Genomic DNA, 21651 nt, shown 5'->3' with positions numbered 1-21651 from the left:
GCTGTAAAAGCTAGACTCCATCACAACTGTTTTCTGTCACCAGATAATGGTCTTCAGATTTCTAATCTCAGTTCCTTATCAAGTCTGTTGAATCATAGAAACCACACCATCTTTCCTCTGTCCCAGTATGGGAGGAAGAGCAACTGAGTCTTAAGTGTTTTGAACAGACGCTTAACCTTAAACATCCAATAACAGAGATTTCAGATTCCCTAATGTATCGTTGACATATTTTATCACTGCTTGTTAATCTCTAGCATATAAATGAATCTACTAGACTCAACCACTTAAAAAAACACCTTTCATATGAGAAGGCAAAATTTCAGGATCATTAGCTAACTCGGTATCTTTATTCTTTATGGTGATAATCGCGGTCATTTTCAGCAGTCGTAATGATCAGAAGTCCTAATGATCATCTGTTATGACACAGTTATTTTAATACTGGCAAGCTCTTGATCATGTCACAGATACAATTTTGGAAGAAAAAACTTCCTAGTACTTCAATACATAGCCAATTCCTTTTGTGAACAGAAACCTTGGAGTTGCTACACAGGCTATCAGCGTCTTGTCCCTGTAGATTTTCAGTTAATATAAGAAATCGGTGAAGACCTTCCCAAGTAAAATGTAGTTTTGACACAGACCAGACAGACTTGTCTGATTAAAGGAAAAGAATTGACAAGACAAGTGTGTTCAAACAAAAATAAATGTCAATACATTTAGAATGTAGGAAAAGGACAGAATACTAGCAAAAAACATGCAGTCATTCTGATGATAAACTCTAAAAAGAGCTATTATTGCAGGAAAGAGAACTGAAAAAGATTAGCATTTTCAGGGGCATGCTTATCTCATACAAGCATTATATTTTCCTGGGTTTTTAAATCCATTTATCAGAGAAAGGGAGATTTAAATTTCAGACTAAGGACAGGAATATGGCAGTGTGGCTTTAGGAGTATCTATTTTCTTATATAGAAAGTTATTTTTATTGAAATAATTCGATGGTTATACAACATCCAGAAAGGGAATGTATACACAACACAGTACAGTGAGATGTCCGCTGAGTTCTAAGGAAAATAAATTTTAAGATCATATTTGTGACGTTCTTGACATGACATTGCACTCCAGAATTTTCAAGCACAATCACTATTTGTACTCAGTGATAGAACATATTTAATAAGGGGAAGGTATGCTTAGGAATCCAAATACCCTTTGACTGTCTACAACCGTCAGAGTTACAGCTGTATATTCAGCTATTTTTTCAAGAACTGTATCTTTTTTAACTTTTAAAAAACCGACAAACAACATTTTTTTCATCACAAATTTCATGTCAAAAAAAGGCATGAAAAGGCCCTTTTTTCTAATTAAAAAAAGCATGAAAAGCAAAAGAAAAAAAAAAAAGAAAAGGTGATCTTGTAATGTTTTGTGAAACTTTTTTGGGAAAAAAAATTAGATTGAGGGTATTTCAGGTACAGCATTCTGAAATCTATGAAGTACAGATTATAGTGCACACTGATGTAACCTTAACTCTGCCTCCATGCAGCAAGGCCTGAAAGCAACTTTAACACTACTCCCATCCGTTTGTATTCTACCTGTCCTAATGCTCAAACCTGAATGCTGTACTAATGCATTCATACTTAGAAAAGCACTTCCTATAACGTGATGCAGTAAATTCTGAATTTCACTTATATCTCACCTTGTTGCTGACAAGACTTATGTGCAGCTCCCAGTACAGCTCACACAGGAGATGTCTTTAATGGAGAGGATGGGGGTTTCACATAGACTTTTGCCTTTTATCACATGCTTGGTGCTTGAAAAGATTCATGACCTCACAGATCACTTTGTATCCCATTGGTTCTGTTAAGCTATTGGGATCAATTTCTTCTCTATTTAATGTAGCTATACCACCAGCGTATGTAGTTAGTATACTTACAAATAATCCTTGTTAACTATCACCAACTCTAAAGCAGCACTGATAAGGTTTAACATATCTTAATAGTGTGCTTCTTTGATTTTACCCCTTTCAGTTTCATTAAAACCAGTACTACAAGAAAAGCATACAGCCCCAGTCCTTTCGCCAAGTTTGGATGATTTGCTTAGACTATCAGGGAAAACAGATCTTGAAACCAAATGATCTGCATCCTTCCCAGTGCTTCTGAAAAGCCTAACGAGTAGTCAGCTGATCCGAAGTGGACACTCCCAGCACCTTGGGCTCCTCAGAGCAGTGTACAGCAGTGACTTCTGTCACAATGCCCAGAGATGTAACACCAGTGAAACAGCTAACCTGTTTTGAGAGAGAGTTCTAGTATCTTTATTTCTACATAATAAAGACATTTCCTTTGGAAACACTTATAGCATGGTTTTCATTCAGCATCCTAGGAAAGGTTTGGATTTGATCTTCTGTGCATTCAAAAAGTTCATTTTACGGCTGAAATAACTAAATATTTTGAACAGAAAAATGGAATTTCAAAGAAATGTTTACCTGTCATTGACAGTGTGCCTGCTGTGGCCCCAGTTATAGAACACTGAATGGTATAGCTGTGGACTGGCTTCATAGTTCCTCTGTGGTTCAGAATGGATCCCTGGTATGCCTAGGCAAGGCATCTCCTGTAACCATTTCTTCATCATTCCAAGGACTTGCAGTCAAAATCATCCCATTAACCAATACACCATCTTCAGGACATGACCACTGACACAAATATCAAAAAGTAAAAACAATCAGTAAAATGTCACAGACCAAAACAAAACAAAACAAAAAAAAATCCACTCAGCATAAAATACTGAAGTTCATGAAGGAAGGAAAGAGGTCAAAACCACAGAAAACCTAAAAATAGATTAAATAGATTTACCAACATTATGCTAAATTTAATTTTCATTTGAAATTATTCTGATTAAAAACTTCCATCAGTTTTTATGAGCTCTAAAGAAGACATATGATCTGGAACTAAGAATTAATTTTTAATTGATTAGCACTGTCAGATTTATTTTATTAAGAAAAACTTTTCCTTAATAATTCTGGTAGCAAATGTCGAAAGTACCTCCAAAACCTGCAGATGCCTATTTTTCCTGAGAAAACACTCTTCTTGATTTCTATGCAAAAAGCCAAAATTTTTCATTTTAAAATCAATGGAAGAATGGTGCAGAATGGCCTTTACATCTGTGGAGTCTGTCAGGCCATGAGGACTATCAAAACGGCAGCTGCTGACTCCCTTTTTCCTCTTAGCCAGGGGCAGTGGAAAGGAGATGCCCTGTCAAAAGAATCATACAGACAGCTAGCACCCATGACCCAGAACTCTAAGGCAAACAAATATATTTCCATATAGGGTGCTGGGGTTTTTGTCTGGGTTTTTTTTTTTTTTTTCTCTTTTACCTGTCAAAAATCCTTATTGAAAAGAAAAGCTAGAGCACAAGAAAAAAATTGGGTGACCTTTTTTTTTGATCCAAGACTATAAAACCTGGGTGTTTTAGTTAATGTTAGTTGTGAAGTTTAACACTGTATACTTAAATCATACTTGCTAAATGTGGAAGTCCATGGGTAGGTTCAGCCCATCCGAAGCATTTTTGAAATAGCCATAGTGGGGTGGATGACAGACCCTTCTATCCCAGTATCCAGCTTCCAAGAGTACCAATAATGCCTATGATCTGACTATGCCTCCTAAATCGAAATTTGTTTCTACAGCTTTGCAGCGAATAGTCCTTAATGAATTAACAGGCCACATAGTGTGTGTTAAGAAGTATTGAGACTATAAAACATGTTTATGGCTAATGTGAACAGTTCTGCGTATGACCAGAGTATTTTAATAATGCATTTTCTCAGCACAACATTTTTTACCAGATCTGAAAGCTTCCAGTTTTATAATCATGTGCAAAAAAAACCTCATTGCAAAAGTGTGCCAGATCTTACATAGCCAAGGCACGTGATAATCAGAAAGAAGTGGAAGTGAGAAAAGGGAAATTTCTACATTAGTGATAAGGTGGGCAAGATCCCGAAGAGAAGCTGATGTTTTAGGATTGTGTAGCGTATGTAATCCCAAGCACTTGCCCAGCTCCAAATCTACCATTTGAAATGCCCTATCTGTCAAAGTCTCTTGGGTATCCTTTGAAGGTGTGTCCACTGCATACTACCACTCTAGAAAATCTCTCTGCTAAATTCTTGCTGCTGTTGAATTTAAAATTAATGTGCTCTGGGATTAAGTGACCCGGCATATATGTATCATCAGCAGAAAAGACTACAGGAGTTTCAGGTTCTCAGCAGGGGATGCTTGAAAGGCAAGTAGTGCTTGTGGTAATGAGGATGACAGCTAGAGACTTGGGTCTCTCTAAGGATCTTAAAGTGACATCAACGTAAACTGGGATGCTGATGCCAGAAACCTGCTAGACCATGTGCCTGGGAAAGCGCCATAAAGCCCATGTTACTGAAAGAGGAAAGGGCAGGTGAAGGGAACGACCTGGTCTCAGAGACTGGTGCAGTGCAATGACCTGGAAGGCTCAAGCTGTGGAGGTGAGGACTGCCACATGTGTCACAAAGGCTGTGCTTCAGTATGTTCTTCCCACTGCCTAGAGGTCTTTGCCTTGGAGTATAGCAGCAGATTGAAACCAAGTGTCCAGAAACAGACTTGGTAATAACATGGTAATAACAAACAGCAGAGTTTTCAGTGGGTGGACTGCATGAATTTTAGATTTTAATTCCAAATTACCTTTGAATAAATGACTACACAGCAAATTTGGGCCAGTGTCTTCTTTCCTATTTCTGAGCAGCTCTCATAGTTAAAGTAGAAAGAAATCAAATTCAGAATGAAATTCCTGTACCATCTAGAAACACTGTCCTGAGGACAAGATCTTGTACCCAGGTTCCTAAAGGCTTCAAAGGTTCTTCTGCACTGGCCCACAGATCAGGAACTCATTTTTTAGGAAATGACTGTAGATATTACCTGTCTTTTCTGACATAACCACAAAATCAGCAATAATTTTTTTGAGGGTTTCCAAAAAGCTTTAAAACCAAGATTTAGAAGCGTTGTCACAAAATCAGAAGTGGACCACTTATCATTTATTCATAGTTATGTTTTTGTAATGGTTGCTTCTACAGGGTAAGAATAACATGCTTTTTATGCAGAAAACAGTCTCAGCGTGTATTTGGGTACTTGTAGGAGGATGTCAGTAGCAAGAAGCAGCCAGATTTACACCATGGACAACTAAGATTGCCATGCGAAAATCTGATTTTTTTGAAAACTGAATCAATGATAAGCATCTGCAAAGCACTGAAGATTCCTCTGAAGTTGGCAGACTTCAGTAGTGAGAGAAATGGACACCTATTTTATAAGGAGAAATTTATTTTCCTCCGTTCCTGGGGATGTGTGTCAGGGCCTGTAGCTCATCTGCACATAAAAAAGACTAATTGATCTTCTAAAACTGGATGAGACAAAAAAATCAATGTACATTTGTTCATGCTTTTCTTTAATGGGTGAGCAGTAAGCACTGTGGTTGATTAGACAGCAACAAATAGGTTCTTTCATTTTAGACAAGTTTTGGTATAACAATACTATTTAGTGGCTTTCGTCACTACTTTTATTATTAATTTTGGACATGAGCTTCCTTCCCATAAGCACATCAAAACAGCTTGGCTTTTATCTCATTGACACAATAGTTATAGGTTTTTGCAGCTCAATGGCCATATGTTTTCTACCACATATTAGTAGAATCTTCTTGTCAAGATGAGAAAGGGCTTTGCTCTCAGACTGGCTGGGAGTTCATCTCTGTTGAGATATGTTTTTTCCAGATGGCACAACTGAAGTCCGTCTGATGGAATTCCCAAACAAAGAAATGTGACAAGTGAAACAGGAGATTTAGCCAGTGGCAGAACAAGCTGTTCAGGGTTCAGTGTTCATCATGGGCAGCATCTTGCTGTACTACTCACCTATTTTGAAGGGAAGAGGGCAAATAAGTTATTACACCTTTGCAGAAGTGCAACATATTAACTCCTTTATAGTAAGAACTCCCTGGTGTTCTCCTAACATTTTCCTCTGCAACAGGAAGAAATCTCACTTGGCACTCTGTTTTGGGCTCAGAGCTAAGATTATGGCAGGTACCTGACAAGGGAGTACTAATTTGCTGCACAATTAACATCTTAAGAATAGGGTGCATCTACTGAATATTTAGCAGTGGTTCACCGTGCTCACAAACCACTGCACCTACCAAGGCAGTGACAGGCTCCCCTGGCTGACATCAGAATTTATTCATAACCAAGTTCAACACTAGCATCACTGAGTATCTGTAAACCTTCTACGGACAAAAGGTGAATGTTTTCATCTGGGCAGCAAATTCTTCTCCCCACAACATACACAAAAGTAGAATATATTTCTTCTTCTCTGACTGCAGTGTAGGATTTGGTGCTGGCTTATGGGCTGCTCTGTTGAGACTTAGCATGGAGAAGGTAACTAAGAAAGACTCTACCATGGTGACCTGTGGTGAAGTTCTAATGGGGATGGACATTTCCTGATGGATGGACCCAGAGATGTCTGATACAGATGGACTGACAAAAAAGAAAAAAACCCACCAAAACATGAACATCCTCTCTCACACACACATACACACAGCTTTCTACACTGTGATAGACTTCACTAGAGAACTGCAGCTGTGAAATGTGTATGGAGACATAGGTGCCAAACTTTCAGCTGATCATGTACTTGTGATGACTGTAATTTCCAGGTAAAGACATGCAGACATGGGAGACTGTGCTGTCTATATGCAAGGCAGAATTAGACCTGCTTCAGTAAAACCACTGCGATTGTCAAGTTACTTTTGTCTACCGACTGAAGGAATGACAAAGGAGTGAGTGATTTGCACAGTGAGAAGCACTGAAGCTCACAATACCGGCCAGTTTATTCCTGTACTTTTATGTTCCAAGAAACATTAACGGCACATCTTCTTCTCTATGATTCTTACCAATTGCATGGATGTAATGAAATCCTGCTGGTTTTGTTGCTTACAAGCAGCATTGCTAAAATAGCTTTGAGATTAAGGAGGACTAGCCACCAAATTACAAACACACCTTGAGTGATATGTGGGTCATTGCTTTCCCTTCTCAAGGGCATCAGAAGGGTGGTTTCAATTACAGAGTTCCAGCCATGTGCCTACATTCACTCCTCAGTATTTAAATGCAGATTGTCTTTGTTTTGAATGGTTTTCAGAACCTTTGCTTTCCACAGATCTAAACTAATGGTTCAAGTGCTTGGACCTCCAAAAAAAAGTACTAGATCTAATGTACAGTTTTGTACAGAAAGACTCAACTTGAATTTGCAACTTATGCAAGCTCACATTAATAAAATTAACTCAGAACATTCAGTGAGTCATTGCAAAGCACAATTGAAAAGGTTGTGTAATATGCAAGCAGTAGACTGAAATCTTGCTGTACTTGCTATAGAAACTGGGAGCTCTTGGTATCTGTTGGACATTGAAGTTGCAAAGACAATGAGTTCAAATGACCACTGTCAGCAGCAAGCTCTGTATAATAGCAGAGTAATACAAAAGCATCTTCTACTTTCCATTTTGCTTTTCTTCTATTTCAGAGACACAGTAAAAATAAGAGATACCCTAAATATTCAAAGAGTACCCTTAAAGAAATAATCCCATAAACTTGAGTGCAATTCAGATTTTCATTATAGCAGTATATGGTAGTAAAAATTTCTAAGAAGTATTTAATGAAAATTATTAACCCTGTGGTGAAGGCTAGCTGGGAATAATCAAATCTAACAATCATTATTTGCAGCTCAAAACCCAAACTTACAGAGTCTCCAGAGTCTCCAAAGTATGACACCTATAGCAGCTGTCACCTGGTGCAAAATGAGCTACTTGAGTGCCATAATTGGAACAGTTCTTGTAGATTTTTGCACCAATCCAACCTCCTGGCCAAGCACAGTGGCTAGTAGCTCATAGGACCCTCCTTTCCACCATACAAGGAGAACAACTGATGGAATGCCAAACTATCTTCCTCCCAGCTTCACTGTGCCCCTGAATGTCTGCTCACTATCTGTGTGCAGAATCCCTGCAGGCAGCAGGGACCTGTTTCCCACGAGGCTGTTGAAAGCTATGTTGCTTTAGGGAGGAACAATCTTTGCTGAGAGATATTGATCTCTCTTGTATCATGTACAATAAGACAAAACCCCACCCAAACTAGATCTCTCATGCTGTGTCAGCCAATTAAGCAGCAGCCTATGGAATCATATCCATTTATTTCAGTGGAGGATCTGGCCACTCTTGTATTGCATTTAACACTTCACAAGTTACACAGTGACCAGAGAACTGGCTTTGAAAAAGTATTCTATAGCTAAAGGATAAAGCTGAGTGAAGTTTCCTAAAGGTGTTCTAAAATCAATGTTTTTCATAATTTCCTAAGCAGAAAACATTGAATGGTTAAGATTACACTCTTTCAAATGTATTACAAAACAGATACAAATTAAACCCCTTCAAAACTATGGTAAAGCAAATAATAGTATTCCTATAGGCAAACAGGTACAAGTGTTCATGAGAAAAACATGGAACGAGAATGACTGTATCTGACTTGTGCATTGACTGCATGACATTGACGGCAGTGCTTGCCTGGGAAAAGAAAGCAGTATTTTTAAATGGACTTGGCAGCCTTAATTAGTTAGAAAAATCATCTCTACTGCTCAAATAAATTTTCATTATGAGGTATTGTAGGAACAATATACATCTTTTGTTCCACTAGGGAAAATACCATTATTTTCTGGCAAACAGCTATTATTACACATTCACTTAGCTTTTACATTAATTAATTTTCTAAAAATTTTAACACATCACTGAAATGCGTAAGTCTCACAGCTGTTTATATGCTCACCCTGGAAGCATGAACTATCCTGGTGAAATGTTTTGCCTGCCTCCATTTACACTACAATACTGAAGAGGCCTGGTGGTTGCCAGCATCTAGTCCCACTGAATTCAGTGGAAATTGTTCCACTGGCTTGCCTGAATCCAGCACAGAGACTCTCACCATTGTACCATAAAATGTCCAGGGCTTGATCTGGCCCCAGGTGTCCATTCCCCTTCTGTCTTCCCATATAGTTCGTGAACCCATCAAAAAGTAGCTTCTGGAAAACAGAAGAGGGATGAGCTCAGCTAGAGAAGGGCTTGAACCTAATTTCATATACTTCTTTTTTCTAAGAACCATTTTCTCAAATGCAAGGAGGCTTTTCTGGTTAAAGAAACTGAAGAAACCCCAAAATTGGTGCTTAACAAACTGAATTTACCATGCATTGAAATTCTCTTCTGGTGCTTTTCTAAGTTGTGATCTGTTGCTGACTATGTATTCCCTGTTGTGCCCATATGAGCAGCAGGTTAGCAGGAACAACTTCCATGGATTAACCGTGAATTATGATCAGGAGGGGTTTTTCCCTCTTTGCATTCAAAGCACAGAAAATTTTCATGAGTATTAGAAGCTTTAGCTTTTTATGTTACATGTCTCTTTTGTATTTCATTCAGTAAGACTGGCATCACCACAAGTACGTGTTTGTTAAAAGTGAGTTTATTAAAGACTGAACCAACTTTCGCTCTTTTTAACCAACAATTTTTACATTACAGAACAGCAGCACTAGAGAAGGATAGAAGTGATGCTGTCATACTAGGAAGTTTAGACAAAATGGTGCTAGCAAGCAGTTGAAAAATTGTGTCACTGCTTTTTCCTGATCCTTTTGCTGTTGTTCATGGCTGCAACTCAAGGATTATTATAATTAAAGTATTTATATCTTTACACTGGATAGAGGCAGAGAAATAGAAAACAGGATCTTTCAGAGCACTTTTCATGAGAAGCCTCATCTCATCTTTTCTTTTTTTCTTTGTTCATAAGAAATACTTCCACGGAATACTTGGGATTATGATCTTATTTACATGGCTCACTTCAAAATTCAGTTCTGTTATTCTGCACCAACTTTCTACTTGCTCTCAGCTATTTAGTAAAAGAATAACTACACAAGAAAAATATACTTCTTAAACCTCATTCCTGGGAATTAATATACAATATATTTTTAATTCTGCACAGGATCTATTCCATTGAATTCTAGACTATGAATACTATTTAAATTCAAGATAGATGCTTAAAATTAGATTACAGTGTTTATTAATACTTTATGCTGATCATTCTAAAGACAATTTTCACTGTTTCAGACATAAAGAAGCTTATTCTTCTCAGTATGTTTCTAATTTTGCTATTAAAATCCTTACGTATATTCCTGAATAAGACTTTTAAACATAAGGAAATGAGTTAAAAATTTATTACTTTTACTTAATTTTCTTAGTACTAGATGTTATGAAATCCTTGTTTCAAGCCCAGAGGAACAAAGTTCATTAAGTATTGTGTTCTTTATCTTCCCTATTTTCTAGAGGAAGGGATTTCTTTTATTTTCCTAGTACTCCAGTTTATTGCTCCAGAAGTCTAAGTTTACAATTACGATTATACCACAGACACAAACTGGAGCTTTTCCCCAAACAGAGAGCTATGAGGCCAGTAAATTGACTTGGTTCAAAAACTGCTTCTAAAACTTGAAATTGATACCATTTTCATAAAGGGACCGATGTGTTTTGTTGTCTGATAGATTTAGAACAGAAATTTAAAGAAATGGAAATTTTGTAGAAACCGACAGATTTCTACACTTCTATACTAAAATTCTATACTACAATTCTATACTAAAAGTATGATTTACAGATAAATGGTATAGGAGGCATTCACATATACCTACTTCTAAACTCATGGGTTTTCATTATTGAAGACACAAAGGCACTCAGAGAAAACAATCTCAGTGTGCTTGGCTGTCTACAATCAATCTGAAGAGCTTTCAAATTGAATAGAACAGGTATAGGAAGAAGATATATCTCATTCTCTATTCAGATAAAGACAGCACAGATAAAAAGAGATCAAATGACTTACCCCAGGGATCTGTGGCACAATCAAGACTCATACAAAATCACTGCAGTTCTACACCAAAATATTAAACACAAAAGGACATTCTTTTCCTTCTTGTTTATGCATCCATTAGTTTTTGTTGAAAGTCTCAAACTTCCTTACCCTGAGTGTTTCTAAGCATATAATATTATTTAGGTTCAGCTGCTATAAATGTCCTGTTTAAGCAGATTTTAGAGGATTACTGGGGTCCCCCCTAGGAAAAAATGAATAAGATTTAACAAATACAACATTCAGAACATGGATCTGAACAGCTTCTTAGTATTCCTTTACAGTGTTCCTTTGTCAAAATCAGAGAGTATAAAACCACTACTCCATGAAAAGTGATTGTTTTCTGCAAAACCATGGATAACATATATGTTAGTATATAACACACAATGTATAAATAAGTAATTTATTAAAACTTGAATTAATAAGAAATGGGTTAAAAAGAACATCCAAGAATCCTTTGTGACATACCTACATGAAAGAAGCCAGATCTAATGAATAGTACAGTTATTCCTCCTAATTATTTCTGCTTAACAAACTGTGATTGTTAAAATAAATTTGGCCTTTAAGCTACAAAGTATAATTCATTTAACATATTTAGTTTACAAATGTATTTAAGAAAAACCTACAAAACTAAAACACTAAATTGGCATTCCCATGCATTCTGACAATTTCTGGATCAACAGTCAGAGGAAGATTTCAACATATTCTTTAAAATCTTGGAAAGTGTCATCCACATGAGCAAAACACACACCTCTTGCAGAAATGCATATTAAAATATTTTCTTGTGACTTAAATAAGTAAAAACGAAGTATCAGGCTATACATATAACATAACCAGTATAAACAAAGGATCACCTTTAAAGTATCTGAAGCTATACATAATTCACAATAAGAAAATATCTGTAGGAAGACAGTTGCATCTGCACACAGATGGCAAATTTTTTCACAGGCCGTGACAGCTTTTGACATCGTCAAATTAACATAAGCAATATATATATATATAAAAACAATTTTAAACTTTCACATTCACATGTCATATATTAATATACACTAGCATTTCAGGAAAAAGATGTTGAAACACAGTATTTCCTCCCTCTTTTTACACTTTGTAACAGAAAACCAAATTGAGGGAACAATGTAAAAATAACAGCTGGATGCAAGATGTAGCTTGTGATACAATTTACACAAAACAGATCACACACAAAATAAAAGAACAATAAAGCTTTCCAAAACCTGACTGCTGAGCTAAAAGACTGACAAAATCCAGCTTTTATATCTTTATCATTTGTCTGCCTTACCTTCCAGATGAGTTGAATTACTCTGAAGCATGGGTAGGGAAGTGTAGGGCACCTGTCCACTGGGAGACACAGATCTGAAACTACACTATCCCAGACATCCTGGAAAACTTCATTAACTCAGAAGACGTGATTTTCAGCAGCCATACCAGATAACAGAGTTACCTCCTCATCCATCTCCCACTGCTCATTTTTTTCCCTTTTGCTCCATCCTCCAGTAACACAGGATGATGTCTTATGTGTTGTGCTAGAACAACTGGATGTGTTACAGTTGCAAACTGTCAAATCAACGAAAAAACCAACCCACACTAGCTCATCGGACAGTAACCTGCAGTGGATTAGCAGCTGCCACCCTAGCACCTGGGCCACCCCTGTGTAGCAGGCACTCCTCTTAGACATCCTCCGTTGTCGCAGGATGGGTAGACAGCTGCTGGCAGGAACTACTACAACTGCTTGAAAACAAGCCGTCACCTTTATGATCCACAAGTCCCATTCTTCTGTTCTATGCATGTATTTCACATACAGAAAGTCGATGATGTGCAGTGACTGCAGCTCCAGTCTAGGTAGTGGGCTCCACCTCAGGCCACCTGCTGCATGTGGTGTTATATACCATGTCAGCGCTTTATGGGCTTCTGGTGCTTTAAGGGTATCATCTTCCTCTGAAGCTGGCCAAGTCAAAGAATGAATGCATCAAATGAATGTGCTGTAGTAGGATTCAGGGAATTCCTGAACCTTGTAGGAATATGTAATCTTTATAGTTGTGCTAAATCCAACAGAATCTCTAAGGATGAAAGAGGATGTGTAATATACAAGAATCTCTTTAGTATCTGTACAGCCTTAACTTTTTTCCTGATTTTCGCACTGGGTTCACTCTGATCTGGAATGTTGCTCTGTAAAACGATCAGTTACGTATCATAGCTGCTACATGCCTTTTCGAATTTTCTAGAGCAGGTATTCTCAGAATGCAGCCTGAAATGGAGGGTTTTCTCCCCCATTTCTCAGCACAGCTGTCATTCTGGAATACTCTGCCTTGACTGTGAAGTACAATATGAAATTTACCACTCTGTCACACACGCCAACTACTCTGCAGACAACATACAGGTACCATAAAAGATTTAGAAATCCTAGGATCTGTTTCAACTTTTAACACTAAAAATTAAATCCCACAGCACAGCTGAGTCAAATGAACCTTCTGCTGTCACTGTAAGGGAGGAGGGATTATTTATTCCCCTTCTACTCTCTGACATGAAGAAAGAATTAAGTAAAACAATTGAGTTAGTTTATCTGTTTGCAGATAATACTTTATAAAGTAATGCTCAAAGAATCCACAAGCAAGATTCATAACAGAAGATTACTAAATAATGCCAAGCCTGAGTCGGATGCCTCCTTTGCAACTCTTCCTTCTGATCAGAAAGCTTTGCGTGTGGGAATGGAGGGACACTGCCAATATCATTCACTATAGAAAAAACCAGTTTTTTCCATAAATATCTATATAGAATTCAGCTGAATTTTAACATATTGCTTAGATGCATGGAGTGAGCATGATCCCAGCTGAAGACTATCATTTCTGTATATCATATTAAAAAGACATATTTTTTTCAGTGTGATAAAATCAGACAAACACACAATCATTCACTTTCATGGAGCACACATACAACACCTGAGACTGAATGAATTCCTCTACACAGATACGCAGTCAACTGAAAAATTTTCATCCTTTCTTTGAAATGTATTTACCTGATTATGTGTATTTGTTGTCACTTTCAATGTGTCAGCAAAATAATAATCTTTTTAAGGCTGTACAAAGACATCTCTGATCCTAGCTCTCAATACTTTGCCCTCCTGAGGTAATCTCAGCTATGATATTGATAGATTTCTACTGAATATTAAAATGCATGTATAATACCATATATATACTATTATATAATATAAATAATACTTTATTTATTCTTATTAACAACATTATTTTAAAAAATGTTTATTATTATTATTAGCAATAAACAAATACAAGTATTTATATAATATAAATAATATAAATAATGCTTCCAAATCTCCTGTTTTCAAGAACCTAGGAGACGTTGATTTTTTTTGTCATGCATATAGAAATGCAAGTGCTTTCATATCATAACCAGTTCCTTCCAGTTGTTGAATTATAAACAAGTACTAATAGTACTAGAAAATACCTATATCAAGCATTAAAAATCATGTAAATATTGAACTTTCAACATCATACATAAGCAATTGCATACTTGATTTGACTGCAGTTATTGTTGAAGCTGCATATGTATACTGTATATCCTTTCTTTCCTTCATTAGCCATATAGATGAACAACTGCTTTTGCCCATCTACTTGCACAAGTGCCTGATTTCCTGTGTAAACAGAATCAATGCATGTGCAGAGCAAACACTTGTTCTCACTTTTTTCACCTTCCACCTCAAACTCTGGTCCTTAGTGTGATCATCAACATTCTTAAACTATTTTTGTCTTAACTTCAGATAATGACTGTATTAAAAAAAGCGTTTCAAGTTCTATACAAAATACTAGTTTATTAGTAAGAAATAAAACTGGGTAGACTTACAAACCTTGTACAAGTAATGTTATGTCATCACTGTTTAATTACATATGTGTATGCTAACAGACCCTAGCAAAGACATCACAAACCATTTTCATTTGGCTTGCCAAATTAAAAGCAGAAATATTTTCAAGAAAAATGAAGACAAGTGTTAATTATGTGTTCTGACTTATCTCACAGGGCATATACCTGTGACATGGTAAACAAGAAGTAACAGTTAATAAAGAAGTGACTATGAGAAGGCTAAACAAATGTTAAAACCCCTAAATTGATAGAATTAATCTGTTTTCAAAACCAGTCCTAGAAGCAGAAGGAAAACCAAGCCAAGAAAACTTCATATGGTTTGTAGTGAATCAATATGCAGATGTTTTGCAGAGTCTGTCTTCAAGGGCTGATACATCTGCTTCTTAGAGTTTAATTCTGTGTTTTTGGTTTTGCTTTTCCACACTGTTTTTTTCTGGCATTGGTAGCTTTTCTACTTTTCAAGATCTGGCAATTAACAAAAAACCTGATAAACAGAGTTGATATTCTCACGGATGTAGCATCTCTTTGAAATCCTTGGGTAATGCCTGGGAACAAAAGCTATCCTTTTTCTCTAGGCTAGTTTATAAACCGGGACTACAAAACCCCAAAGTAACATGGTTGCCTAGTCATATTTCAAAAAGGAAAGATACAGAAGAAAAGGAAATAAATAATAATAATAATAATAATAATAAACCCCTAAATTTTAAGATCTAAACTGAGGAGACAAATCATTCTGCACAAAAAGATATCATTAGAGGAATCAAATATTCATGCATATACCCTCTCTAATATAGTAAAAAGATTGTCAAAGGCATTCTAATCTTGATGTCAAAATAAAATCAGTCATCTGTAAACAAGCATTTACTTTCTGATGGTAAATGAACAAACCTTTTGAAACTCATATTGGCTACAATTTGCAAATCAAAAAGGATTTTGCTCAAGAGGGATGCTCTAAAGCACTTGTTTTCATTTCAACAAATATATAAGAATCTTAACCTTCAGCTTTGCAAAAGAGTTCAGAACAATATGCCCAGCTTTGGCTTATATTTCTTAGTGTATAGGGAAGGTAACTAACATAAAATATGTAAGACCAGACAGAAATACAATTTTTATTGTCATACTCAGGTATCTATCTTTTTAAATATTTGCTTTACAAAAAAAAAAAAAAAAAAAAAAAAAAGAAGAAGAAGCAACTTAGGTGTAATGGAAATCCAGAAAATTTCAGGGCTTTTGATAAATACAAGATTACATAAAAAGGTATAAAATACAACGAAGTAATCTGGAGAAAGCACTTTCATATTTCAACAGGAAATCCGGGAGATATATTTGAATAGAAGAACTATCTCATCAGATAAAAGTGAATTGACCTAAATCTTTACAACTATTTTTATATGTTACAGTAAATTCCTTTTATTCACATCCTACCCTCCTCTTATTATCATAAGTTGCCAAATTAGCTCCCTGTGTTTCACACACTGGAAAGTAAAATCTATTAATCACAACTAGTCAGGATCATACAAAGATTTTTTCACAATTAAATTTAATTACTTAAAGTTATAGTTAATTAAAATTGTAATTAATCTAGAATCTACAAAAGTCAAAGAAAGCATCTACAGCAGTGGATCTATGAGATCGACAACTATGAGAATGATGTAGTGATTCACGGGAGATTCAGAACTCTTGAATTACAGAAAACTTTTCATAACTAGAAAGAATGCAGCTTTTGTACCTGATGAAAGAGAAATAATCCTTTCATAGGCTTATCAAGGCAACATAATGAATAAAAAAGAAAGTGCAAAACGTTATTTCTGTTAGGAAAAGTGCTACATTCTTCAAACTAATGATGAATTGATCAATAACACCTGGAGGGATAATCTTGAAAGCATGTTAAATAATGAGAGGTGGTAGGGAAGTTAGGAACAAGAATATGCTGAAAAGAGGTATGCAGAACGGAGTTTGCAGGAACGCTTAGGAACATAAAAAGGCAGAACAGCCTTTGACTATGTAAGATGTCAGGACATGCATGGAAAATTAGGGAAAGAAATGTTCTCAGGTATCCTATAAATTCTGTATTTTTCAGATGTGAAAAATGGGGAATAAATGGAGCAAAGGTTTTGCAATGCCTGTTTTTAAATATACAGCGAGTATCACTCAGGGAAGGAACCATTTCAGACTCCAGAAATTAATAAAAATATTCTCAGTACAATTGCTGAAATCTTAAATGGATAAAGAATTTCATCCCGGGCAATCAGCACCTTGTATGTACTATGCACTCCTGTTGACAAAACTCACAGACAGGCTGCAGATGGTTAATGCTTTGACAGAATCTATTAAAGGCATACAGGTATGAACTTAGAAAGCTACAGAAATGCAATGGAAGAGTAAGACTGCCTTAGCCAGCTATATGTAAGAAAAAAAAGGAATACTCATATCAAAAGGAAATGGACTAGAGCAGAAAATATAGATTAAATGATGATAAATATTTGAACTCAACACTGAGTCCTTTCAGCATTTTCATGATGGTAGTAAGAGAGAAAATACAGTTGCCTTGGACTACAAGGTTCACTTATCATTATTATTGTAGATGGAAGCTATGAATCCAGTGGAATTTTGGGCAGAAAAATGCAGTCTTGGGGAGCTTGAATTTAGCATCAATGTTGGCAGTTACAAAGACTATGATAATTGAGGGGAGCAATACACCACCAATTCTAGAGCAGAATGTAGGACAAGTATATCTAAGAGTGAAAAACTGTAATAACCTTGCACAAGTGACTGCAGTACTGTGAGCGCTTTGCTCGGTAACTTCTCGTACCAGAAATAAATTGTGCAAATCTGTTCACTGACTCCTTCAATACACAGAAGAGATGCCTGGTCAGCCATAGGGGGAAAACTTCAGGCATATGAATAACCAGACAGCATTCCACTGCAAATGCAATGAAAGTATGAAGCTAAGTAGTTGTGGATTGCTCCTGTTGAAGGGGGTAAGGGTGCTGTCTGCTCTGCAAAGACATGAAGATTCTGCTACATGGTAGCTTGTTCAGTGCAAGCAAGAAGGAAACAAGCAGTTGGGTGATGGGTAACATACTTGGTGGACAAGATAATAGTAGAGTTCAAAGAGGACAGTAGTATGGACTGTGAATGAAAACTGTGAGCTATGAAAGCTCCTTATCATAAAAAAGAAAAGCCTCTGCATTTTGTGTTGGAAGATAAAAAATTGGAAATTTGCTTTTCATCTTGGAAAAGGGTGGATGAAGAAATGCTATCTGTTAATGTGAGAAAATTAATTTCTTTATATACTTATTTTTTAGATAGGAGACTTCAAGAAGAGTATCTATGAGTTGATACAAAGCATGTAAGAGTCTTGAACTGTTCTGTGTATGAGGTCTATATGCCTACACTGACAGGAGTCTTTAGATTAGAAAGCTCTTCATTTTCCTGAGGATGAAGAGGTTTAAAGAATCAAAAACCTTGAGTGATATTAAGAATATTTCAAAGCCTCACAACCTTTGCTCATTAATCTATGACTCTGAAATCAGCAGTGGTTGCAGCCCTTATACTTCACTCTACTATGTCCCTCATTTCACTGGGTGCTTCAGTCTCAGAGAGTAAATGGAATTCAGCTCACCTAACTTTAACCTTCAGCAAGTAAGGTGCCTTCTGTTAGCCTGCTACATTGAATCCTCCCTAGTCAATGGAGTGAGAAGGGCACTTTACTAAGATCATCATCAGCTAATAAAACTGGAAGAATATTTAAATCAGATGGAATAAACATGTAAAACAGAATAATGTTGTGCCTGACAGTACCTGTCTTTCCTCTTTCCCCTCCCTCTCCCTCCTATTACAATGGATCCAAGAGGCACAGCTCAGAGACTAGACCTCTAACTTTATGCCACAGTTAAGCGAAATAATCCTGCCTGTCACTAACACTCACACTACTCTTAGTTGGCCACGACAAGCCATGTTTCGAAGACAAAAAAGTCTTTGTCTTCTGCAAGTGCTTTACAGATTTAGCTGGAAGCCAGTTGGCTGTGTAGTTTCTGGGTCACGTTGTGTAACACACAGACTGCAGAACACTTCTTTTCTGAGAAATGCCAGAAGCAGACAGCTACGGACATGGCTGTGTGAGGGCATCCCATGGCATCTCCCTGCCTTGACAATAAAGGTTTCAGTAAAGCATCTCTGTCATTAAATTCACACCTCATGTTCCAAACAAGAGGTGCAAACTCCTTTCTCTCTTCCTACATTTAATGTAAAATGTAGTTAATTGCTCTGTGGATTTGTTTTCATGCAATTCTAAAAACATAAAATGACGGAAGCATAGATCATACCTTGTCCCCTAAGGCAGAAAAAGGTGTATCAGATGTTCTCTTTATGTGCTTTGGCTGAAAACACTAATGCTGAGAAAGATTCCTCTGAATTGCAATTTAATTTAGTCTTGAAAAAGCTGTAGTTAGCAGTTCAGCACTTGCAAAATTGTTAAAATGAGCCATTGAATTCTGGAACCCCTAAATCTCTACCTGAATGCTGGTCATTTAGATTGGATCCTGAGATAATTTTTCATGATTCTTAATAATATTTTTCTCACAAATTCTAAACATCGTTAATGGAAATTTTCTGTACATAAATATAACACTTTTTTCAAAATACAGTCTTTATGATTTTTTTCCCATGTGGAGTGAATGCAGATGATCATGCAAGCATTCATTAAATTTGACAGCAGCAACTTTCTCAAGGAGACATTAGAAAAAAAATTAGAAAGAAAACAGATTTCAGCTTCTAAAGAATTCATTATGCTGTGAGATAAGTAATGGGAAATGTTTAGGAAAACAGAATTTAAGCTGAAACCAAGGGCTTTTTAGTGTCTATGTTTTAAAATAAACATTTTAGTTTGGCACAAGCTTCATAGCATCACTGAAGAAATATATTTTTTAAACTATGGGAAATAATAAGAAAGAAAATCCTGCCAGTTTGGGATGAAACTTAGCAAAATTATGTTGGTTCTTTTACAAGAAAACTACTGCTGGCTCTAGTGGAAATTAGTATAAATAGTGCCTTACTGCACAACCGGTAAAGTAACATTAATGGTATTCTTATTGAAATACACTTTCAACAAAGTGGTTGTGACAGAAAATATAAATTGCACTTTGCGTTTGTATTTATAGAGGATGAGCTATGAGTAATTCCCACCTGAAACGTCTCTGATCTGTCTCAGATTTTAGTATTGGTAGAAGTGGTGTGGATAGAATACATCAATGCATCTGAGAGTTGTAAATAAAAAGGACACAGTTGCATTGAACCCAGAATTTTAGAGGAATTAAATAAGGAATACTTTTCCTCAGAAAATGGAGTATGGAGATCAAAATAAGCTAGCAGCTAACAAATTAAAAAAAATGTATCAGTGGAGCTCTAGCTTAAAATATTGTGAAGGCTGGAAGTTTACATGGTTTCAAAAAGCAGTTGGTTTTTTTTCCAGAGAAAAATGCCTGTTTACAGCTACTTTATGAAATCTGGAAAGCAGAGAAACCACCTCTAGCTTAGGGAAAAATAAGCCACAAAACATCGGTGCCTAGAAGAATATTATGAGGAACAAATTTTATACTCTGATTTTATACTCTCTTTTCACACTTACTGCACTTGTTTTACCTTTTTAATCAGCATTCTGGCCTGTTCTGGCTGGCCATTCTTTCTGCCCAGTAGTAGAGACATCTGTTGAACCAGCACTTGACAGTGGGATATTATAATAGCTAAAAAAACCCAGTTCAATTACCATAAGATGTACTCAGGCAACTTTCACCTAATCTATGGCATGGTTATACCCATTTCTGCAAGACCATTTCTTTTACACCTTTTCCTGCTCCAAATCTCTTCCATATTCAAATTTCACAAATGTTCACTTTTACTTGTGATCAGCATGTTTGTCTGACTAAACACTAAAACTCACTGTAGATAAATTCAGAAAATATAGTTTAGATATTGCTAGAGCCCATCTATTAACTTCACAGCAGTACAGTAAAAAACAGAAAGTAAATTTAAATATGTAGTCGGTGTTTTCTCTTTTAATTCAGCTAACCAATGAACCTGAAAAAGAACTTCATGCAGACATCAGGTGAGCATTCACAGAAATGACAGATACATTTTTTGAAGAAAATAACCTTGGAAAAGCAAAGAGAAAAATAATTTTTGGCATTTGTTTCTTTCATGCTCTTATCCGAGTACGCCTGATGGTACTGGAGCTCATAGGAAGAGGCAGTTATAGAAACCAGTTGTTCTGGTTTCTATATATGTCTTACATATTTATGATATTTCTTTAAACAGTATTTCAAAACCATAATTACATTTTCTGCAAAATTTATATAGTGACTAGTTTAAAGGAATCTGTACTGTATTTGTTTAGTTACTGCAAAGCCTTTCACCTGTTGGATTAATCATCATTCAGCAGAAAGGTCCACACAAAACTTGTTACAACTTAAAGATAACTTTGTAATACACAGTACAAAGGGAGGAAACAGTTAAGCACAAAGTAATTTCTGTGTTTCCAAGCAGTTCAAAGAACAACTACATATCTGAAGCTTAAGCTTACAGATTGTGAGTGTACATATGGATATATATGCTTCCATAATTAGTCTGTTTTCATCCTGATTTGTTCTTTGATAATTTACTTAACCAGAGATTTCCACTTCTGGCTTCTGACATAGTTGGAAAAGGAACTATTTGTGATTTTTTTATACCTTTGCAACTTCCTCTGTGGTACTTTGAGTCACATCCACAACACATTTTTGAAAAGCAAAGGAGGATGGGAATTTATCCTG

The sequence above is a fragment of the Falco punctatus genome (assembly GCF_963210335.1).
Source record: "Falco punctatus genome assembly, chromosome: Z".
NCBI lineage: Eukaryota > Metazoa > Chordata > Aves > Falconiformes > Falconidae > Falco > Falco punctatus.
Note: the sequence above shows the minus strand (reverse complement) of the source record.